This window comes from Gallinula chloropus, assembly GCF_964237585.1.
Source record: "Gallinula chloropus genome assembly, chromosome: 13".
NCBI lineage: Eukaryota > Metazoa > Chordata > Aves > Gruiformes > Rallidae > Gallinula > Gallinula chloropus.
The window spans coordinates 11,322,815-11,348,852 of NC_140098.1; positions in this window are offsets into that span (position 1 = coordinate 11,322,815).

The window sequence follows — 26,038 nt, forward strand, 5'->3', positions numbered from 1 at the left end:
TTATGCCATCAGAGAATACTGATGTTGATTCCCTCCTGCAGCTCACATTAGTGAGGCCAAAGGTGGGAAGAGATGCTGACTTACTCTCACACAGAGAGGACCACCCCAGAGGACTCCTTCACGTGAGGAGAGAGAAACCAGCCTGGTGCACAAGTCAAGTTTTAGATTCATTTAGAAAAATGAACAAAACCAACAAGAAATGCTGCCACTCTCTCACTAGTTCAAAGCAGAAAAGCACTTAAACAATTCACAGTTGATAACAAGGCAGATCACAAAGAATAAAAGGAAATAAATGTTACATAAATCATGTAATCTCTTTAGCAATGCAGTTCATTAAGAGCTTCAAAAATAAATCAAAATAACATTGTAAAAAACAAAATAAGCTGTGATAATTAGTTTTGTACAGCCAATTTATTGTGCTGGCATTCCATGGCATCTCAAAAGACACACCAACAAATTTTTGGCTAAAAGTGTTTCTAGCAAGAACCCTTTCCCTTTGAATGGCTTAGCGTACAAGCAGCCCATCCAGAGCCACTCCAAATACTGCTCCGTGCTGCCTTTTCTCTTTCCCAATTGAAAAAGAAAAAGAAGCATGGTAAGTGGCTGGCATCTTCAGCTGAGCATCCAGGGTAACAAAGCAGAAGAGCTGAGTGTCTGAAGTGCTCAGGGCACAGAACCTGGGAGGCCACGTTCTTTTTACAGTGACGCAGGAAGGCCGGAGAGCACAGGGATTGTGCTTTCTCTTGCCCAAGAGAAGGGACACAGGCAGGGAGTGATGCCTGCTGGACTCGGCACTTACAGCACTGGAGACTATGGATCTGCTTTTGGGTTTTTTTGTACTTTAAAACCATCAGATTCTTATAAATTCAGAAGAACTGTGTGGAAGCACAGCTCAGATACACCTCAGTGAGCAGCTACGTACTTCAGTAAGTTGCTACACCCTGTATACTATATAAAATTATACATTTTAGCATTTTTTAACTTCTCAGAAATTTCTACCAATGAAAATTTCAGCAATTTGCCTGTGTCCACCCAAAGCTTCTTTGATATTTGGCTGCAAAGAGATCTTTATTTCTGAAAAGGTACTAGCATAGTCTGTGAAAACTAGTCATTTTTTTCTAGGCTTGAAAAATTGTGAGTACTTCCTAACATCTAAGTTCCTCTCCTACTATACTAACAAAAGACAGGAGACAACACAGGGAATGCAAGTGGAGCAGAGAGGTGTGTCAAAAGTCTCCCAAAATTTATGCTGCCATCTTTTTTACAGAGCACAACAGAAATATCCTTTACTCCAAGACAAACACTTCAATTTTTATTGAAGTGAAATTCCCAAAGTTACTGGACTAAATCCAACTTCAGTTACTACTTTGTATATAATCTTATAAAAAGGCTGGAAAAAGGATCACAGAAGTTCACCTTGAAATTTAACTTCTCACTTCATAGACAGAATTTCCAGGGACAAAATGTAGTACAGTGGTGATGCTGATGGTTATGAAGCCAACCATGTCCTGGGCTGCATCAAGAACAGTAGCCAGCAGGTCAAGGGAGGGGACTCTGTCCCTCTACTCTGCTCTCATGAGACCCCACCTGCAGTACTGCTTCCAGCTCAGGGGTCCCCAGTACAGGAAAGATGTGGAGCTGCTGGAGTGAGTCCAGAGGAAGGCCACAAAGATGATCAAGGGGCTGGTGCACCTCTCCTGTGAAGACAGGCTGAGAGAGTTGGGCTTGCTCAGCCTGGAGAAGAGAAGGCTCCAGGGAGCCTAATTGCAGTGTACCAATACTTTAAGGGGTCCTAGAGGAAAGTGGTTAGAGGGGCTGTTCACCAGGGAGTGCAGTGACAGGACAAGGAGTGATGGCTTCAAGCTGAAAGAGGGCAGGGTTAGGTTAGACATTAGGAAGAACACAGGTTGCCCAGAGGGGCTGTTGAAGTCCCATCCCTGGCAGGGTTCAAGGCCAGCTTGGATGGGGCTTTGGGCAACCTGGTCTAGTGAGGGTGTCCCTGCCCACAGCAGGGGTTTGGAACCAGATGGTCTTTGAGGTCCCTTCCAACCCAAAGCATTCTGTGATTCTGTGATAACCCTTTTTTCACTGCATATATAAAAAAACCCCTTCAGCCCTAGACATTTAATACACACATTTGGATGTACAGGACGAAGTGCCCCATTCACTTCTATAGTACATTGGTGCAAGGTTCAACCCACATAGGGGAACCACTATCACACCTCCCATGATTGCAAACTGCATCCCAAGAGATGAACTTGTCTTACACAAATCACCACAACATCAGGTCAACTTTCTGGAAAGAAAGGTGGGAGCAGTGGTTCAGAACATGTCAAGCCCAGAAGTTCAGAAGCTTCTCTGGGAGCACTGGAAAATCGTTCATGGCTTTGTCTACCTTGTCTGTGAGATGATACTGTGCTATTTCACAAGACTGCCTGAAGAGTGAAATATTACAAGAATAGGATGTTTAGTAAATATACAAGACTCACAAGTGAAATAAAATGGTAAGAAAATATAAGATAAAAAAATATGCAAAGCCTATTGACAGAAAAACTAGAGCCAGGCAAGTGGAAACGGAAGAAAAATGCTATTCAGAGACTGGAAAAGGCATCAATAAGTTAACAGCCACAAGACTTCTTTTGAGGAAAAAGCAGCAGACAGACAAATGAAAATAAAATGTGTTAATCAAACCCAAAACAACACTAGAAGCACTTGAGCAAGTTGAAGAGGTAAAGTCCTCCCTTTTAACCTATTAATGGTTCTACAGAGTCTCCAAAACCACAACCCAGACACAGCGATTTGCACAGCACTCTCTGGAACAAGCTGTTTTATAGTTCAAAACAAAGGCAATTTAAAAAAAAAACAAAGCATGTTTGTCATGTGTAGTCTTGGCCCATGCAGGAGAATGCTGCTTCTGATACCATGCTGGAAACAAGGCACCAGCAGTGGTACGTGAAGCCAGGACCCCACAGGCACAGCAGAGCAGGCTAGCATGCCTTTCGCTTTGCTGGATGCCTTTGGACATGACAAATTTCTGAGTAATTGGCACTGCTCTTTACTATTAAAAAATAAGTTTGTACTTTTCAGACATCAAGTGCTACAGAATAAGCTTGACATGCAAGATAGCCAAATAATACACGAATCAACTAATTATTTTTAAGTACAAGATGTTCAAGAGTTCTCACTGAGGGATAGTGCAACGCACTGCTCATGTATTCAGCTGGCTGCATACATCCCTGAGAGCACTCACTAACTGAAAATTGCTGTTTGGGTAGTAATTATTAGTCTCTTGGGTTTTAATCTAACCAATGATCAGAAAAAACACCATGTGATTTAGACAACCAACCATTTATGGGCAAGAACTACCCATTAAATGATATTTATAGTTATTCATTAATAATCTACTGGCTGAACTTTGTTCTTTAATTATATTGCAGATACTTACACAATCATGAATAAAACTGTAGAAATCAGAATGATACATGAAGAAGAAAAAATGCTAAATGCATCATATAGATCACATACATCAATTGACTATCATTAAGTACAGCCCTACATTTAGCTGTTAGAACTACTGCTCTGAACTTGGTTTGTATTTCTCTTTTTATGAGAAACAACAGTGTCTCACAACACTTTTGCACATTTCTGACTTTTACAGACTGAAGCTGAGACATAACAGCAAAACATAACAGTGGAGCCAGGGATGAACCCAGATGTCTTAATTTTCAATGCAGGAATTATTCCAGACTTCATTCTTTCATTCAGTGCTGAAGATAGACGCTACAAAAATAATTTACACTGCTTTAAGGTTTATTTTTGGGATTTCAGTGGAATAGTCTTTTTAATTTGTAAATGAACTGAATACAATGTAATCCTTGAAATAAATCCTGCCATTGAAATTATGCTTGGAAAAAGGAACCCTAACCTACTATTTGCACAGGCAATGAACTCAAATTTCAAAATAGCAAATTTCAGCAAAATAAATTGGAAGACTTCAACCACTCAATTTTTCTGTTTGAAAGATCAGTTTTGAACCTCTGACTTTCCTCAGAGTATGCAGAAGGAATGTATTTTCAAGAATATTATTGTCTATTATGGGTGTATGAATGGTTAAATTAATTTCTTTTAACAAAAGTTTAAGCAGCTAAGTTCTTAAAGAAGCTGTGCTCCTTCATCTCTAAAAATGCAGTGCTGTTAAGAGAGGTAGTTGGTGACTTCCTCACAATAATTAACTTCAGGAAATATAGAAATAAAAAGCAAGTCTCATTAGTCACCAAAAAAAAAGCAGAAAGAAACTTCACAATATTATGGATACTTTTAAATCTGTAATTTCTGCACAGTGCATGGATTATTAGATACAAATGCACAGGAACAAGCAAGCAATTGTTCAGAGTTGCCACTGCAACAACAGGAGTAAACCGAAGTAAGGAGTGAGGAATGGCTAGAAGATACAAGCCTATCCTCACAAGGAGCAGCCCTACAGAAACAACCCCAAGGGCAGGGGTTTGCCTGCCCTTCTGCTCCCCTGACTCTTAGGGTACAGTAAAGCATCTGGTCCTTCAAAGCATCCAACCACCTCGCTGCTAATCCAAACTGAATTCCAGGTCTACAGGTTCAGCTTATTCCTCACTCTAAAAGGTTTTTTCATGGTTAAAGGAGACATATAACCAGGGTGACAACCCACGAGACAGCACGAATTCGTGAAGACAGAATTACTGAGTAAGGGTAAGAAAACGTCTTTTGGAATTGCCTCATATTCTGATATTTTTCCACAATAACTTTGCCAAGCAATAATAAAGAAAAAACAAACCACAGTCTGGTTTCTGGGTGGCTAAAGTGGTTATATCCCAGGCATAAAATACCAAACAAAACTATCTTTTAATAAAAAACTTTCCTTCAAACATAAAATTGATACTTTTTTTGGTTTATGGATAATTTAGCTTGATTACTATAATTGTCAGAAAAATGTTGAAATATAACTCTCCTCTTCTTTAAACAAAGATTGTCTTACACACTTGGGATCAATCCATTGATTCTTTTGCACTGGTGGAATAACTCAAAGGGTAAAGTTTTAAAGAGACCCAGAAATTTGCCTGTCCCGACCCACTAAGCAGTGCTGAAGGAGCACAGCTTTCCCCATTACTTAGTGCAAAGTAAAATGATCAAGGAGCCAACAGTGCCTAAAGCACTGCCCAGCTAAGGGAGAGAAGCACACAGTGCTAAACCATGTCTGCAGGTACAGAACACGCACGTGTAACTTTTTGGAGGTGTAGGGAGTGCAGTTACATTGCTCCCAGCCAGCTGGAGGCAGACTAAATTTGCCTCAGGCCAGCTCCATTCCACTGCTCCCATGCTCACCACCCTCAAGCGTGGCTAATATACTTTAAGGCACAATTTAGCCTGCATGGTTGCTTTCCAGGGAAAACTATTGCTCTGTATGGTTCCTTGCAAACATATGCAAGACCCTGAGACAGACAATATCAACGCTGTTCAGGCTCGTGATGTTAACTTCAACACCTACCTAGTTCCCATCCAAACACTGACAGCATTAAATGTTGTACACTGACAAATGCACCCTCCATTGAAACGATACCATTTAGTAAAAAGACAGCACTCAGTTTGGGGAATTGCAGTCCCTTTGTGACTAAAAACAAGCTCTTTTTTTACTCTCTGAAGTATTGGAGAAACTGGCTGAAATTTTATCTTATTGTCAATTCCCCCTCTATAAGTAATAAGTTACTGTATCATTTTTAAATTGCTGCAGTAAGTCACTGTCTGCAGTGGCTTGTCCATCTCTGGTCCTTATTTCATACTCTGGTTGCTGAGATTCCACCTTTGGGTGTTTTATTGTTAGCTTCATCTGGTACAAAGCTGTCCTCCTTGAACCAAGCCTGAATGCTGATGGTGTTCCTTCACTGAGAATGAACTATCTGTTCACACATTTCACAGTCTATCACAGTCTTTCCCCAATTCCTCAGTACCAAATGTGAGATGTCATCACCCAACAGCTTGGCAAATGGCACCTTTTGCTAAATGAAGCCTAGGAAAAGTTAAATTGACGACTTCTGATGCTTTTATCTGTCCAGATTACTTTATGTGGACACAAGTCAGAGCTTCAACAGCAACATCAGAGACTGAGCCACGAAACTCAACTGAAACTGAGGTGTGCTTTGTGTGTGGATATTTAACTTCTAACTAAAATTAAAGATTGAAAAAATGAGTCTGACAATATTCAATTGCAAAGCTACTGTGAAATGAACAATGAAAAGTTTGCAGAGCTCTGGCCTCTGTTTACTTACACAATCCCAAGCCATCCCTTTTCTGCATCAAAATGTTCTTCACGAACTTTCTCTCAGTGTCATTCTTCACAAGACAACCAAGTCAGAGTGTGACTACAAACTTGCTGCTAATATTTAAAAACAGAGAAAATTTCTTGGCATTACTGATATAGTTCTTTATAACATGTTAAAAATCCTTTGAGGGGGTTTCTTGTTGGTTTTGTGCATGTTTGTTTTTAAACCTCAAGGTCTATTTAAATGGTCAGGTCAAACCTGGAATTTTGCAGCATATGTTTTGCATACCCTCATTCATCTCTGTACTATAACAGCTTCTCAGTTTCTGTCACTCAGAGTAAAATATGTCATCTCCCTGAAAGCTTAAATAGCAATAGGAACACTATTAAAACACTAGCAAACTCTTACTCAGCAACTGAATATTGAATTGATACACCACATCCGGCATTTCTATTGCTGCATATTGTAACTGCTTTGTTCAGAATGCTTTACACCTACTGCAATTTATTAGGATCTCTTCTAGTGAGTAATTTGTTCTAATTTGCTTGAAATATATAATACCTTTCAGTTATAGATTACAGTTTTCCTTTTTTTCTGGATCTCCAACATTTCAGCTTTATGAAGCTTGAGGAAAAAAAACCTCAGGCCCAGAAACTGGAAGAATTTACCATCTATTAAGATTGCACATACAATCTTTTCATAAGCAGTTCATATGAAACACAGAAGAGATGAACTGCAATGAAACTTTCACTAAAAAAACCAAACCACAAAACATATACATGATCAAGACCAAAAAACTGCAGTATGAATAAACTGTTGAGATTGTTTTATGCAAAATCTGATGGAGACTTTGCTACAAGAGGTTCTCCAGTTTGGAATGTACACAACTTAATAATGGTAGGACTTTTTTCCAACTAAAGCCCCCTTAATGGCTTGTCTGCATGTTGGTAGATGTCTGTTTTTAACAAGGGAGCCTTGCTTGCTTTGGTGTCTCCTAGAGTTTTAATTTTGTTTTTTTATTTGTCAGTTACTTTTATCTGTAATGAAAGTCACACATCCTGAAAGCATAGCTCCTTGTGCATATGGAATACCTATCTCTAATATAACCATATATATACACAAACATATATATATTTTCTAATTCAATTACAATAAAAAAAGAGGAATAACCTTTGGGCACATATTATTTATGATCTTTGGAATGTGAAATTTGGATTTGAATCTTCACTCATTGCTGCAAAATGGTCCTAAACAACCCTGGGTCTTCCAGTTTCACATGCCCCATTTTATGCAGGAGACCTTCTAATGAAAGACAATGCTTAACATTTTGTCAGGTCTCAGATCCCTGACCCATCAATAAAGAGTACACTTCTGGTATACAAGGGACAAAACTCATCCTGGGAATGCCACCACAGGGGCTGCCTTTTGTACATTACATAGCCATTATTTAGCACTTGAAATGAATGTGCATGTCAGAGAAGTTTTAAGAGCAGATTTCTATTTTATACGTACATTAGCAAATCTTCAGAGGTTACCTGGCTAATTGAATACCATCATAATTCCCCTACACCGAGCCTGTGGAACGAACTGCCATTCAAACATGGAACGGAAACAGAGACTGCAATATGGCAAATTTAATACAAAGACTTTTAACAGCAATTGCCAGAGGACCTCTCAAAATGAATCACTTTCAGATGGAACAATGTTGCTAATTCCTATTTAAGTTTGAAATATTTAACACACTAATCTTTTCAGAGCGTAGTTCAAAGAGCGTACTCCTCCTCTGCAGAGGCAACAGGGGACACAGTTTCCATAATAGGATTGCAAGCGCACCAGAGCAGCTCTGCAGTAGCTTACAAAGACAGTGGGTTAGCCTGGTTACTGACATACTGACGCCAGCAGTTTGGTTCAGTAAGAAGTTTTAAAGAAAAACAAGTCAAATTAAGGGATTACAATAGTCCCCTTTTCTGCAGACCAATAGGGCTCATGAGTGGCTGTCAGAACTAGGAGAGGGCAAGGTCCCACCACATAGAGCAAGCTGGATGTACTCAAACATCTATCTATAACTTAGAGCTGCTTGGTTTCCCAGCACGTGCTGATCAGTTTTTATGTCAAACAGATGCATATGTAAAATGCTTATTGTCAAGTCTTTCTTCCTTTAATGCTTTGTTCCTCTTGCCAAATAAACATACTTAGATTGTATCTGTCTGATCATTGCACACCAGCTGCCAGAACTTCCTGCACGGAAAAAGACAGGGGTGCAAAGATCTGAGTGAACCAACCAGCTCAGTGCTGTCAGTACACCTAGTACTGCTGCAAGACCTGGCCTAACTCGGGCAGGTAACACCCTTGTACATACGAATTAAGGGCTACATCAAGAAAGACCAGGAAGAAAATAGAGACCTTTAACCTCAGCAGCTTTTACCAATATCGTTAAAGGTGATGTTTGAGAAAACAGAAGCTTTGGTTAACAGTTTTTTTGACAGAGCTACCAATCCTCTTGGTTTCCACATATCACAGAAATGCTCTGACCCTCTCTTTTATGGGAAAAACTCCTGTGGAGTTTGACCTAAGGCCCAAAGATGCCCATGTACCTTAACTAACTTTAGACTGAGCTGTGTATAGCTCTTTATACTCCACATAAGATACACAAAAATACACTAAAAGTAATCTAATTTAATTAAATCCTTTCTTAATTACATCGACTGGGCCTGAACTGTCCAATACAGCTTGTTTTCACAGCCTGTTCAGGAAAAAAAAAACATATAAAGGGGTTTAAAACACTGTGTTAAAAGTATAATGCTTCTACATTGAAAGAGTTTTGCTAACATTTATCTATAGCAGATAAGAACTTGAATGTTTCATTTACTTCGGTTTCATTCTGAAGCTGCATAGGATTAAAATGACATCTAAATGCTCAAATGCATCCCAGCAATTCAACAAATCCTACTCATCTTCCTCCCATGGAAGAGGATTTATGGGCTTTTAGTCTCCCAATAAATGTCTTGAGTTTGTTATGGCAACATATACTGTCTATACTGTAACATACACAGTAAAGTATACTATGACGTATACTGTAGCCAGGGAGCAGTGCAGCACATGGCGCATGATCTGTAGAGCCTTTGGAAGAAGATATCTGGTAGACAGCTGTCCGCCATGGCAGGGGAATAAATGAGGAGCGTAGGTTCCCTGTTACATATTTCCTTTCAAATAACACCCTCAAATATTTACACACAAACATACATAAGTACATGCACACACAAGCCTTCCAAATACACTGGCTCATTATTTACTCACTACTTAATTTCACGTGTCTTTTAGAATACAGACTTCATCTGCATAAAACAGTTTAGCAAAAGTATATGTTGAGAATCACCTCCAAAGACCACAGAAGTTAGTGTGAGTTCAGTGAACTAAATTACACAGATTCATCTTGTTGCTGTACTGTACGTTAGCTTTCATTATATGAATCCTGCAGGCTTTGAGGGTAAGTCAGTTCTAGGCTGCTCATGTGGGAAAAGCCACTGTCTCCTCATCTTTTCCACCTATATTTATTTGATACCCAGTTTTCAACTAGCTACAGACTGAAGCTGTATCGTAAGTATTCACACAGCATTTTTATTTTGCTAAGACAATGATCGAGGTATATAGCAATTTCTTTCCTTCAGTGATAGCACTGGCCTATCAGAAGAAAATGCAAATGGCATTAATCCTCATCCCATACAACGCTCAATTTCTAAAACATTATCTCCTTCTCCAGACATCCACAGGCTGTAGCCACTGGGCAACATGAGAACCACCACCACAGTCTTGTCTCCTCACAGAGCAACCGTGACAAAAAAAACTGCTGGGAACCCTGCTAGCTCTGCTTCCAGTCAATCAACTGACCATATGCAAATCACCTTTTCTACATTCCAATTACTTCAATTGAAAAAAACTGGCCTAATGAAAGCCACTTCTGTATGGTACCCAAACTGAACTCCTAGTTGTACATCACATAACACTTCTTTTCACAAAGAACACTCCCTAGAGCCTGCAAAAAAATAGCATCAAGGTTATTGCTGTATTCACTTCTCCTGCAAAGTTTCAGAAAAGCATATGGATTGCATATTCTTCTAAATACCTGGACTTTTTAAACAGGACTACATTATTTCTTTCTTATTACTTTATGCAAATATTTTTATCATCTCATGCTAATCAACATGAAAATATAGTTCCTGCTCTTGAGCATGTCAGTGTACAAGAAGAGCCAATTTTATAAAACTATTCTTTTAATTATGTACTTCAAAAACTGCTTAGATACATGAAAATTAAATAGATCTAATGAAGTGGAATGGAGTGCTAAGTTTAATTAAACAAATTAGAAAATTTGCAAAAAAGATATTAAGTGATCTTTTGAAATGGAAATGGTATACTTCGTTCTGCACTTCACATTAAGAATACAGCTGAGTGGGTAAAATACTCCCAACAGCACCCTGGTAAATTCTGCAGGGCAAACAAAGTACACATCTACACATACAATTTCTTATAAATATTTGCTCACATTGTTTGTAACAGGAAAGATGCTTTCTCAACACACTTTTTCTAGAAACAATGATTTTTTTGCTGTATCTTTGAGAGAATAACTTAAAATAATCAATGTCAGCATCCTTACATCTCCTGAAAACCTGACTACAAGTCATCTGCTTGCCCAGATCCACAACCTAAAAGCACCACGCAGGCAACCTGCCACATCTCCTCAGCATTGCCCCAGCGCTTTCACAGAATCACAGAATGTTACAAGTTGGAAGGGATCTCAAAAGATCACCTAGTCCAACCCCCTGCCAGAGCAGGATCACCTAGACTAAATTACACAGGGACACATCCAGGTGGGTTTTGAATCTCTCCAGAAGAGGAGACTCCCCAGCCTCTCTGGGCAGCCTGTTCTAGTGCTCCGTCACCCTCACAGGGAAAAAGTTTCTCCTTATATGAAGGAGAAACTCCTCACATGGAACATCCTCTGCTCCAGCTTGCATCCATTGCCCCTTGTCCTATCACCAGCCATCACTGAAAAGAACCTGCCTCAGTCTTCTTGACTCTCGCCTTTTGTATGTTTATAAACAAGGTAACCCCTTAGTGTCCTCCAAGCTAAAGAGGCCTAGCTGCCTCAGTCTTTCACTTGGAAGATACTTCTTCTAAACCATCTGCAACCAAGAAAATTTGCAGAAATTGTCCAGTGAGTAATTCCGAATACACATACACACAGAGAGAGAAAAATAATCAAAACTGCAAAACTGAATGAGGCTAGAAATTAGCATATTTATGAAGTTATTGTTTTACAGTGGTTATCTTCGCAATTCTACTTCAGCAATCTTTGGCTTTCCACAGACAGTCCCCCAAATGTTATAAGGCAGCATGTCCTACCTAGCTCCAGCTCCATACCAGTATGTCTCCTGCAGTGCTGCTAAGGAGCCCTGTAAAGTTGATCACAACTGTCAGAGTTTTATGTCTTTCCCTCTTAAACATTAAATTAAATATAAGAAATCTATACCTCAGAAAAAAAGAAGTTATCTGCACACGACGTTTGATGACAGGGCAGAAGATGCACACTAGCTCCTCAAAAGCCCAGCACTTCAGGAAGGATCATCTTTGTACTGCCTGGTCTCAGAGAAGGGTCTGTCACCCCACTTCTCCTGAGCCCTTCGGGGTGGCCATGGTGAGCCCAGAGCCAGGGGGCTGTTTTTATCGCAGGCTGAATGCCCTGCATGCCATCCTGTGCATTACTGCCTGCCAGACTCCCCTCAGACACTGGGAGGTGCAGGCTGCCACCTCAGCAGAGCAGGAAGGCCTCAGCTTTCTGCTGGAATGGCCACAACCAAAACACCATGCTTTGTTTCTTTCAAAGCCATAATTTGAAAGCATGAAACACCCTTGACTTTCAGCCTACCATTACATCTTGTTTAAATGAAGGGGACTCAAAGTGTCTGCTTCAGGAAGAACCAGGACTTTGCTGTCCCTGATGCTGACAGGGTACAGCGTGTGCAAGCGGAGGCGAGGGGCAGAGGACAGAGCAGCCCGTTTTGGCGCCATTTCACACTAGTGCCTGAAAGCAGCGGCTTCTTTTCCAAGGACCTGTGTGAAAATACCTGGCTGTTCAAAACCAGCAACAGCCCTGGCTGAGGGACTGCAGACCAAAGCAAAGCCCTGACAAGCGGCCTAAGGTGAGGTAAAATTTGGCCCTGTACTCTGACAGCCCTAATGCAATACCACACATAAATGGGTGCCTTTTTCTCACTGCAATGAGGGCAGCAGGTGATAAAATGGGAGCAGTGGGCACAAATGTATTGTGGAGTCAATGGACACTGTGCTACTGATTCTGTCGTGGGAAACCCCAGACTGATTTTAAGGTCAAGCAGCACTAGGGTTAGCACAGCTTTCCTGCACAGCTCTGAAGCGCTCAAATCCTGGCACAGACATCATTCTAGATTTAAAAACCAGCCTCTCTTCCTCAGAACTAATGAAAAACTCCAAAATAAGGTACAGAAAACACTGCTCAAGGTCTCTCATTGTGATTACTTCTTGTCCCCTGCCCCTCAAATGCAACTAGGTTAGAGAGAGAAAAAAGGACCTTGCCGTAAAACCTAATGCCTGAAAAGCTTTCAAAAAGACTTAAAATAAGCATTTGTCTCTCTTCATAATGATTTGAGCTCAGAAGTCACAGAAAGGTCATATCACAAAGGGAGTGGCTCCTGAGGCGAAGGGAAGCCTTTATTACTTTAACTAACCTCCTTGAGGGCAATTTCACATCCATAATACAAACTATTCAAACAATGTGCAATGAAAGTAGGTAAATGATCACCTTGTATGTGCTCAGGTTTTGATTAGCGATCTTATTTTGCTCTATTTAAAATCTGGCAGAGGTAATTCTTTAATCCAATATTTTTAATGTGCTCAGTTATATCAGATTTTTTTTTGTCAGCACAGCTGAATGGCGTGGCAGTTAATAATAATACTAATGATCAGAACTTGCAAAATAAATTATTTCTGAATAAGCAGAATTGAAGTTCTATATAGTCCTCTTGTATCTGAAAGTGATTCTTGCATGTCTCTTTAAAGTGTTGTATTTAATAGATAAAATTTGACTGCAGTGTGGCTGTCTTAGATATATTGTGCAGAAATGGAAATGATTTGTAGCATATGATACGTATTATAAATGTACAGATTTTCTATAAGGGATTCATACTTTGTACCACCTTCTTCCTGTTAGCAGGAAATCTTACAGAGTCCTTGCATTTGATAAAATCCCTTACAATGCTCTTGCACACCCCCCACTACCCCCCCCACCACCCTGCAGATCTAAGAGAGGACAAATCACAGGCTCTCTGCCTTGTATCTTCTTTGCAGAGTGCTATACACTTTCTCACTTTTTTGGTTTAAAAGAGTTGTATTACCTGCTTTGTGTGCAACCCTACCCTAGTCATGACACAGCATAGTCAAAATTGAGAAAAATCATCATGTTCAGTGTTTTTGTCACAGTAGCTTCCAGGTTTAATATAAGCAGAGAAGAATTAGGACTTCTCCTGTATATACAGTCCATCCCAGCGAAGAACTATATGACCCTTCCAAAGATGGTTTAGTATATTTACCTCTAGTCCGATAAGAGGGAAACAGAAGAAGAGAACCAATTACTGCCAATATTTAAAAATACTTTCATTAATAGGAACAGCTACCCCAGCTCCCACTGAGTGCTGAAAGAAGAAAATGCCTTCTGATTTTCAATGCTAGAGCATGGCAAGAACACAGCTGTGCAGGTACTTATGAGCTTGAGCACTTTAGGAGTGTTTTTATGCTACCTGGAACCATCCAATCCATACTGCACTGCAGATGCTCTTTATGGGTTGCATTGCAAGAAACACCAGCAATTTTTTTCCTGTTTCACATGCTGGGAACCCCTAAAAAACAGTGAGTGCCTAGCGAAAGGACTTTCCTGTCACTCACAATGGAGAGAAGGGGATTCTGAAAAACTACCCCCCCTTCCCACCCGCCCCAAAAAAACCCCTCAAACCAAAGAGAAACACAAAACCAGTAACATCACCACAACCATCTAAAACACCACAGGGAGAAAGGGATTAAGTAGATTAAATCAATGAAGGGAAACTTCATCAATGAAGGGAAAGATGCTTAAGTCAGAAACACTGTTTTAGCAGATAATAGAAAATGGTAGAGAAAAACGATTTTTAAGGAGTACTAACGAAAAAAAACCCCTCTGAGACAAAAATTTGGTAACACTGTTTTTTTTGGCATTATGTAACAGCTCAGTAAAAAGTCATACCTAACCTAGTACCAGTACAGAGGTACCCTTTACTTGTCAACCCTGGAAGGCTCCACTCAGTCTCCACACGTTGAGGAGGCAGTCAAATTCAGAGCCTCTAGACAGAGACTTTTCTCACCAGGCTTCAAATTTTGAGTCTTTTAACTCAGGGCTTCTACTTCACATTTTTACTTAGAGCAACATCAACTACACATTTACTTCAGCAAAACAAAATGAAAGAGATTCTCACAGGACTCCAAGAGGCAGGGCTTCAAGAACAAAAACCCTAATACAGGAATATCACTAGGCTTGCAATAAAGTTAAAAGACTTGACATCACTGCGGTGCCACCTTTACTGTTTTGAAAGGCTCTGAGGAGATTTTCTTCTTGGGAAGATCAAATAGGAAATAGGGTCCAAGGCCTTGGTCAGTATTCTTTAGTGCCTGCCAAAGCTTCATTCCAGCTCTACTTTTGAAGTCACTAACCTGAGTGCTTACAACACTCAAGTGCAGCACAGATTTATAATATGTTTTTATTTAAAGAGAAGAAATAGCCTACAGTACCAGGCATGAGATGATATATATCCTGTCTGTTCCGAATGAACTGCTGTAGCAGACATTAAAAAGGAAAGGTGAGTTTTAAGAATACAGCTTTAGAAAAAAACACTCCAACAGCTAAACCTATTTCATCCCCACTTATATCTTATTTTTAAGAAAGGAAAACAGAATGAATTAAATTGAAAAGCCATGTATTAAGTCTTTAGAATTTTCACAGAAGTTTATTGAACAAAACTCCTGAGCTGCTGCTTGCTTTTTTATCCACAGAAACCTATTTATAGGAGCTGAATTCTAATAAACACAGATTGCAGTGCAAAGAAAAAAAGGTCAGCAGTGTATGCTCAAAGCTTTATTGATGTCTTGTCAATCAATCTTTTATTTTGTTGTTTAATTTATTTTTAAAAGAAAAAAATGCATGTAAGCACTTTTTCTCCTAATAGTGGATTTATTGAGCATTTCAACAAATCAGATCATAGATACAATAAGCAATGACGGCCGATTATCAACTTTGTGTTTTCAGGTCAGGTTGTAAATTGACCTTGTGTTCACTTCTCTTCTTTCTGGGGAATAGCTAAGGCCCTTTTCAAATACAATAATTTCCAATAAACTTCTTTTCCATGCGTTCAACATTCTGGAAGAGCAAGCTTAGTGTGGAAAAAAGCAACTCTGCTGGACAAATAGATACAGTCCCACATATTGTGTCCTTGTAAACTAATTAAAATAATAAAGCTGACTCTTGAATCCAAGAGTGGTGAATCTAAGGGACATAAAACTTTAGAGAATGGCCTATAAAACCATAGGGTTTTCCTCCTAACAGTTGGTGTGGATTCTGATCAGACCTCAGCTCCCATCCTGCACATTAAAGGCAGAGCTGCCAAGCCCTCCTGACTCTGGTTAAGCGGTCACTCCTTTCCAAAGAAACCAACCAACTTTTTCTATCTGGCTGCAGTCCTCCCTCAGCATTTTGTTTCCCCAACTTTCCCAACACCCCTTTCAGTTTTATAATTTGGAGAGGCAGTCAGTGATCAGTACCTGCACACAGTAATAGACAGGACTGCCTGTAGCATTACTATTTGTCACCTTATTCCTCTTGCAACTTCACCATTCGCTTCTATTTTTTATCTTAAGCTTCACACTGAGGAGTCTACTCTGAGGTGTCTAATGTGATAGTGGCTTCCCTTGCCTGAGTTGACACAGTTAATTTAGCAGAGCGCAAAGTGCAGTGATAGACTACTTTCTTCCCTCCAGTATACATTACTTTGCATTCATTTGCCAACACACTGTCCGTATTCTCCCTTAGTGAAGTCTTTTGTCCTTGTAAGTTCTTCCTTTCCAACATAAAAATAACAAATAAGAACATGCAGACAGAAGCAAGCATGGACATTGCCAGAGCCCCTCAGAAGCCCAGAGAAGATGGAAAACGTGTTTTACTCCATAAGAAATGTCCACTCCGCAAAATCCTCCACAAGTAACACAACACTTACACCCACAACTCCACTGATCTCTCTGTCCATCTTCCCCATAATTCAGTAAACTTACACAGTCTGAGAAGTAATATTAAAATTCCAGTTAACCTTCTGCTATATGGTTGCAAACTAAGCAAGCATGTAAAAGGGAATCTTGCTACTGTATTTTAATGGTAAAAAAACCCCACAAACACTGCATTTTAAAACATTATCATTTTTACTACTCCAAGTTAACAATCCACTGGAACTGCCACTAGGAGCATGACAGCTGGAATGACTATGGCAGCTAAATCACTTCTGAAGGACTGACTGCAAATGACGCCACAGAAATGCTCTGATTGTTGTCACAAAAACCATGAAGTTACCTTCTAAAGAGAGACATGACATCACACAGAGCAATGTGTGATGTCAAAAGTGACAAGGACAGCACATGACTGGGGTTTTTGCTTTATTTCATGAGACACGAGTAGCTAATGTAGGCTAATGAGAGTTAGCTCCACGATACGGTGAGGGGTCAAAACCAAACTGATTGCAATCTCTTACCAACACTTCATAAGCGGCTTTGAATTTCTGGAAATGTGTTTGTAATTTACAGAACTTAATCCAACCAATTAAAATTGGTCTAAAAGTATTCCTGGAAAGTATTGTTTTGTATTCCATTTTCACATTTTGCTATTAATGGCATCTGATTAGTTACTGAGTACACTTTCAGCTGTCTGACTGGATAGCACATTATTATTACTTTTTAAACAGAAGTAGAGTAGAACAATAAATAATGTAAATGCACTTCACATTCAAACTTTTATTAAACTTTCATAACATTTTGACGTATACCAGTGGCCACGTGAAAATTCACAACAACTGATAATCAGATCCTACAATGAGCAATAAATCAAATTTGAGTCTCCCCCCCATAAACCACTTCAGGAATCTGGTTTTCATTATTCGGACAGCTCTGATTCTGTCTCTCATCATGGAACAAAAAGCTCTGTCCAGGAGGAGTCCCTCTGGGACAGATCTTGATGCTGTTCTTTTTTAGATACTTCAGCTGATTAAAAAAAGTAGCAAAGCTCGCCTGAAGAAGATAGTTAGAAAGTTTTCAAAAGAAAATGTCTCTGGAATTATACACTGGGACTAGAGCTAATCCAGTGCATCACAGCATGGTTCATATCTCAGATGCAGGTGAATGTTTCCCTCACAAACGCGTGCCAAGATAAAATGCTTCCTCAAGGAACCATTGTTCCACTCCGCTTTCTTTGTCTACATTTCTACTATTTTGGGGAGCAGAAACATATATTTAAGATATTCCTTTAGGATTTGGAACTGCGGGGCTTTTATTTTGTAAAGCACCTTAATCAGGAAGATACCTGCAGTGGGAAAGAACCTGATACTTTGGAGGTTCTGGACTGTTACAAGATGTACGCTTCTTTTTTATTGGAAAGCATTAAAAAAAGGTGTCATTATATATTTCCATAGTATAGAAATCTGTATAGTATACAGATTTAAACTTTCCCTTTTGAGAAGCAAATCGATACTGATCCAGAATGAAAACAGTATCTAAAACAGTGGCTGTCCACTGAGTCACACTGAAATCCTGACTGCACAGAAGTCAATCCAAGTGACACTAGGGTATAAAATTCACCACTGATACCTTATTCAAGATGCCATGCACTTAGGTAACACAGAGCTATTAAGAACAATCAAATCTCAAGTTTCTGTCCTGCTGTATTTGTTTTAACAGTATGTATGAAACATGTAAAGATTCATTCACTCCAGAAGTTTCAGAAGAGGAAGTTTTTCTTTTCTCCCTCATTTGACACAAAGGATCACAGAGAACAGATGAGGCAGGAAGGAGCCTCTGGAGATCTAGTCCAACTCACCCCCCTTAAGCATGGTCAGCTGGAGCAGGGTGCTCAGGACCAGGTCCAGCTGAGCTTTCAGTATGTCCAAAGATAGAGACTCCAACAAACCTCTCTAGGCAACCTGTTCCAGTGCTCAACCAGCCTTAAGGTGATAGAGTCTTTTTTCATTTGTTCAGATAGGATTTCTGATATTTAAATTTGTGCCAGTTACCTCTGGTCTTGTCACTGGGCAGCAGTGAGAAGTGCCTGCCTCCACATTTATTCCATTAGGTATTTGTACATATTGGTAAGGCCCCTCACAGCCCCCTCCAGGCTGAACAGCCCCAGCCACTCTTCCCAAGACAGACACTCCAACCCTTTCATCATCCCTGTGGTGCTTTGGTCAACTCACCCCAGTAGGCCCAGGTCAGTCTTATCCTGAGGAGTCCAGAACAAGCTCTGAATAATTTCACATTTTATCTCACAAAAACTGGGAATTCAGATATGTAAATATCCCTAAGTGAACCACCTAACGTTTCATTATTATTCTTGCACGCTTTATATAGGCTTTCTGATGGAAAGGGTGCCATGTAACAGAGAAATTGTATGAATGCAAAGAGATTCCTTGCCTATGATAAAATATTTACTTGCCTCTGCCAACACAGCCATTACTATATTTATCCTTCCAGCATCCCTTTGAGGTAAGGAATACTAATACACACATTGTACACATGGAAAACAGAAGGACATAGTGACCTACCTAATATCACACAGGAAGTGTGTGGAAGACAAGGAATGTCTGAGCATGAGGCTGAATGTTTTGCAGCAGATGTGTGAGATATAAAGTAAAAGACGTAAATTATTAGTGGATGAAGCTTACAGTGCTGTGGGACTCATAGAAAAGGATTTCCTAGCATGCATATTATGCTTTCCCGTCATTTCACATTGCTTCCATGATAGCATACAGAACTTTTCTCCCTCTGGCTGGTCGCAGAGTGGAAAAAAAATTAAAATCTACTCAAGAGCTATTGTTTTCTTCTACATTGTTAGTTAGTTTAGGTACTTTCCTGTGTGTCTCCAACCGTTACATCGTAGGCAGAACCTGTTAGCCCTCAGCTTTTATTTTGATGCACTAGAACATATAAAATCCTTTTGCTTCTTTTCATAAAACCAGCTTTTCCATTGCCTTAATAATCCTTATGACCCTTCTCTCCATCTGTTCCAGTTTTACTGAACATTCCAGTCCTTGGGTGACCAACACTACACAGTATTTCTGAGGTTGTACCACAGCCTCTCTAATAGCACTAGCATTTCCTCTCAAAATACCACTCCTAATGCATCTGAAGGTTGCATTGCCTTTCTCACTGCTGCATCATTTCTTAAAATAATTCCCTTTATAAGTCACGATGCAGAGAAATAGAAGTATGGAATCACTATAATTGAAATATGGTTGGTTTTTAAGGAATTGCTTTGAAGGAGAGTGCAGTGGACACATTTCATAGATTAACCAAGAAGTCTTTTTCAACTGAGAAGCATATGGAGATGTGAGAGAAAAGAAGAGATGGAAAGGGAGAATTGGTGGGTGTTACATACAAACGGAGCAGGAAGATGAGAGAGTAGGAGTAATGATTTCTTACGTGCAACAGCAGGAGGATGTAAGCTCACTTTCCCGCTTGGAAGTTCTCTGAACAGCTCTAAACAGATAGAGGCTTGCTCGGCTCTCCCCATTTACAAATGAAAGGGCCAGCTATAAGTGTACTTTGCTGGACAGCTTACTCTGAGGTAGACAGTGATAAATTAAAAACTTCAAGTCTACCTGCTTGAATAAGTTTTATGCAGCAACAACGGTCTGAATGAACCAGCTTCTTCACCCTTCTGGCTCAGGATTCAGAAAGAAATACACAGCTTGTAATAGCCGACCCTGACACTGTCATCAGAACTATACTATGGTCAGGGAATAAACAGAAAAATTGCACCATTTTGTTACTTTAATATATCATAAAAATCGAGATAGTACCCTCCACTGTAATGACTAAATTCACACAGGAGCTTTCCATGCAGCGAGCTAATAAAAATCCAGAATCTGATTTTTTTTTTCCTCTCTACATAAACACAAGGTATTTCCTGTAACCAAAAAAAGATCAACTTAATGCCATTATGTACTTTCTTCTGAAGTGAAATCAGCACCTTAACTTTCACGGGACTAAGAGATGAAGTACGCTTTATATTGTGCACGTATTAAATATACATCAGTAAATACAAAATGATACATTCAACATTCTTGAAGCAAAATTATAAAGTTGATGATTGATTTTGACTTTTTAACGTAAAGATTTCAGCAGCATCGGCATGTTTCTATGAAACATCTTTCAGCTTAGCTTTTTGGTTTTCAAATTAAAAAAGTTATATTGAATTTTTTTTTAAGCTCTAATGAATGTCAACTGGCTTTTTCATAGGGAAAGCCTAGAAATCCTTAGTCAGTCAAAACCCTCATTGATTGCCTTCTCTGATGTTAAAAATTATTCATTTCTACTGTATTCCCAGAAAGGAAGAGAATGTTGAAACATGAGCAAATATGTACTGACTAATCATGTATCTTTTTATATAGTATTTCTTTTTCTCATGCAGACTATTGCTGGAGAGTCACCACTGGATAAAGGGAACATCACATCTTGCTACCCTTGAGTCATGTTGAGCTTTCAGGTCAAGAACAGTCAAGGCCATGTAGATGTAAGTGATTTTTAATGAGTTCTTTACCCATAGCTTTATTAAGGCACAAATAACCATAAAATGACTCACTCTATTGAATTTGAATCCAGCATATGACTTGAGTTACTTCCAAACCCTGAATAATGGTGGGGAGACTGAACATCTTTAGCCAGGGCAGCAATTATTACCATAGTTAACTATCTTCAAGAGTCCCTGTCAAGAAATCAGTAATCACGTGTAGAACAAGTACATGCAACCTGGGAGCATGCTTGCCACTGTCAGAACCACGACAGGACAGAGTACAACACACCAGCCTTCCTTCTGCCCGTAAAACTCCCACTGTATTTCACTTGAACAATGGGATTGCAATTCTCCTGGTGCCAGTAGATCATACTCTGGTAAAGCTGAAGTCAGCACATTAGAAATTGTTCCTATGGGTCAGGTAAGTGGTTGTATGTCTAGCTTCCAAGTGTGGCTACTGCTGGCTGTTTCAGAGAGGTGAAAAAACCCCATGCATTATGCAGCTGTGGAAAAACTTGCATACAAGGAAAATGTTTTTGCACACCTCACCAGTTAGAAACTGCCTTTGCTAGGCATTTTAGCATCTTACATGGCTTCTGAAACTCTAGGTATTATTCTACATCCTTATCTCCTATATATTCTCATATCTGGCTGAATGTTTATTCCATAATTTTGTGTGACCGCTGTCCTCCTTAACCAAATCCATCCCTCAACCAAAGCCACTGATGAACACAGACCTTTTTCACCAAATAAAACCCCACAACTGCAATACATCACTGGTTGTTTTTTAACAGGAACACACTGTCTTTTAAACAAATGTACACATAATTTCCACAGCAGCTCTGTAGGGTTACTGTTTCTTAGCTCTACTAACTGCATTTAAAATTCTGTTTCTATTCTAAATCTCTTGCTTTTTGCAAAATCTTCTGACAATGAGTTTCATAGGCTATGAGCAGATATCTATCAATTCCTTAAAAAAGAATTAATTTACTTTGCCTTCACTTCTGATTTCACATGGCATCATCTGAACCCAACATTGTTTTGTCCTTTTCAATTTTAAAATTCTTACAGTGCAAGTCAAGAACTTCACCGAAATAATGTAAGGAATCTATATTGCTAATGGGTCTACTTACATCTGTGATCTCTTCTTTGCGATACATGCATAATATATATAATACCTAAGCCTGCTCTGCACAGTGCTTCCCCTCCCCCCCCCCAAATGCATACTAATTACTACAGCAAAATTGAATTTTCCTGTGCATACGTTCAGGTTAACCATGCAGTTAGTAATGACTGAAGCACTGAGTATCAGTTGTGTAACCAAGAAGGAAATACATATTTAAAATCATGAGCAGGATTTTAATTACTTTGTCTTGGAAATAATTTTGTTAATTTCTGCTCTAAGATTAAATAATTCTAAAAGATACTAAGCGGCTTTCCATGCTTAATTAGGGTCTCAACCTCACTAAAAACACTATCAATTGCAGTAAAGTACTTACACTGTTTTCTAGGATATTACAGCATCTTTGATAAAAAAGTGGGTTTTTTACTTGAAAACTTTATGGCATGCAGCAAAAGTCATTGTATTCTTGTATTACAATTATTTTAATACATGAATTGTCTAAATCACCACCAAAAAGCTCCAGAACAGTTCAGAATGTACCACAAAAACTGATGAATGTGGCAGAAACAACACTTAGGTAAGAAAAAGTGTTAAGCATGACAGAAGAAATTTTAAATTAAGTCCTGAAATTGGAAAGTAACTGTATCAATTTTTTGAGCATGTGATTCAAATATTCCCTCATCAACTTAACTAGTTTGGGGTTAATTCTCATAAAACCTTGCTACAAAGTGGGAACAGCACAGAATTTTCTTGTCAGTGCATGAAAGGGCAATGGCAAAAAGATTAACCATCAAAAAAGCCAGTTGCAGCTGGGGGGACAAGCAAAAGAAATGAAAAGGCAGCATAAATGCATGAGAGCGACTGTTTATAAAATTGCTATGCAAGCAGCTAAGATTGTATATGTATTTTCCCTTATAAAACTCCATTTTTAAAGAATTTATATTACTTGACTGCTAAAATATGGTTTTAGGCAGAAACAAGGACACACTGTGCATGGGCAAATTTTTAAATTAAAAATGGCCTCCAAAATTGCTCAAGCAATTTTCTGCACACAATTGTTTCCATGTGAAAAGACCTACATTTAGTCATGAAAACAGCATACAAAAAAAGAAAAAAAAAGAATTTACCAACTCAGCATTCAGCCACAAGTAGTAAAGTACTACGAACTTCAGTTGTTACTGCTGCAGATACACACACTCATACTGAAACTCCAAGCAAGAACAGTGCCAGAAAGTAAGTGTTGGTAGATTTGCCCCTGCATTTGCATATAAATACATGGCAAGTTTGAAAGTGCAGCTTTTGAAGTAACTTTTAAATCAACCACGGGATTATGTAATAGAATCTCAAATCAGAAACCATTTTATTTCCTAACATACAGTTACGTTCCTTGGCAAATATACCAAAAGCAGCAGCAAAATGATGAGGCTTTAGGTTTTTCATGTTTTTCAAATATTCATTTTTATTCCCTAAGTGATTAGTGTGAATTAAATCATATCAGCTGACTACCTCTAAATTCCTTGTTTTGTCCTTACATTCCTAGCTATTCTATCTTTTTAACCAGCTAGGGGTTGGGAAGATAGAATCAATGTTACAAATCATCGTGTTCCTATTAGTAAAGGGAAAAGAATTACAAAAAATGTCATCACTTCTAAGCAAGATAAACAGCTCTCTCAATCCAAAGCATCAAAGCAATTATCTACATTTTGTTAAACCAAAAAGTCTTTTTAAAAACCAGCATGATGTTAGGAATCCATGTCAATAAATTACAAAGCAAAACAGAGTGAAGCTGCTAAACTGTTTCTGGTTTCAGTGGAGGGGACGCACGCACCGAGCAGCAAGCAGTTTGCATTCTCCCAAATCCTCGGTCTCTGAGCAACACAGGTAAACAGATGAATTAGAAGCGCCAGATCAGTTACTCATCTTGCTCAGCTATGTGTCTCCAACAGCGACAGAACACAACTCTCCAGAATGAAGCTCAAGAAATCTCAATATAAGAAATGATGCCTTCCTCCAGAAATAGCACCCTACAACTGCTTAAACATACATGTTTGTGTGTGTTCACACACATACAGCTAACTCGAGAAATTACTCATTTATTAGCTGTTTGTTGTAGCATGTGCATTAATTTGAAATATTTATAGGAAGGCAGTTTCTGCAGCACCCTCCTGCTGACTTTGGAAGAGCTCCACAATGTTTTTTTGGAGTTTGGACACCCGTTAAGGTACTCTGCGTGCACATGGTTGGAGTGCAATCTACAGATGCAAACCTTTGCGCTCTTAATAAAGAATCAGTTTTAGTTTAGAGAGACAGAGGCCTCCTGTATTATTACCCACCATGTGGTACATGAAATAACCCTCGGTCAGGCCTGAAGGCTCGTAGCACCGCAGGCTGTAGGCACACAGATGAAAAGACAATGCTGGCCAAGGACTGATTACGATGTGAAGCTATTTGCTATCTGGAAGTGAAATAGGGCTGATCGTGACTCGCCTGGAAGCAATACCAGTGCACTGATGCCTGAGCCATTTATAAAGTTTGAAATTCACATTTTGTGAGGTTTTTTCTCCTGCTGCTGTAAACTCAGTTAACTAGTCCTCACCTCTCACAACTGAGCTGACGATGCCACCGCAGCTGCCAAACCTTTCTATATGTATGTTTACTAATATGACCATTTAAATTATATTACTATAAACAACTACTACAAAGTTAGAGAATCAGATGCATATGTTAAAAAATAATAATCAAGCCTTTTTCCCCCCAAACAGTTTAGGAAGACAGCCTAGTACTCCAGATTTGAGATCAAAACCTTCAGCCACCACATTTCTCTCCCACTAATTCTTAATATGTGATCAGTGTTATTTTTACCTCATTGTTTGCCTTTTAACTATATTCTAAGTTCACAAACTTGAGAACAAGGCTGACTTTTCACCAAGACCTTCTAGTTCTAGTATTAAATCTTTAAAACATGGGATGAAACACAATATATATGGCAACATTTGAGTTCTTTTGAACTGCATCACCACAGTCTATTTTTCTCTGTTAATGCAGTTCTCTCTCTGCTGTTTCAGAACAAGGTAGGAACCAAAGTGGAAAGGAAAAATGAAGTCTCTGCCTTTCCAAAATATTCCCCCACATGCCACATTAATGGAAAGTACTTAATGAGTGAAGTATCCACCTAATTTTAGAACGTGCAATAATATCAATGTACAGATGAAATGACTGTAAGCAGACAGAAGGATTCCTCCCAAACAATACTCAGACAGAACAGCAAGAACTAAACAATTTTTAAAATTTACCTTCCTACAGCTTCCCTGTGAAAAATGCCTAGAAAAGCCTTCTTTCTGACCCAGCCATCTAGGGCTTAATGCATTGGCTGAAGAAGCTGGGCTGCTTTCAGTTCTTTTCATATGACAAAATGTTTAAGCATTTTGAACTGAAGTTTCACAACTGTACTTTCTAAGCTGACAACAATGGACATATGTACAACTCATTTAAAAATAATACAAAGAACAATATAAGTTTATAGCCACAGATTAACTATCCACAAGAGGCAGGCTTGGCTGGCCTTGTAGCATGTTCCCCTGCTTTACACATACTGCTAGTTCTTCTCTTCCAGGAAATAATGTGGTTGGGAAGAGAATTTTGGTTCGCTGTTTTAAAACTTGTTTTTCTTGGTTTGGAGATGACAATGAGGTAGAAATATTTTTTAGGAGCCTCTTACTCCTCAAAACACTGGCATAC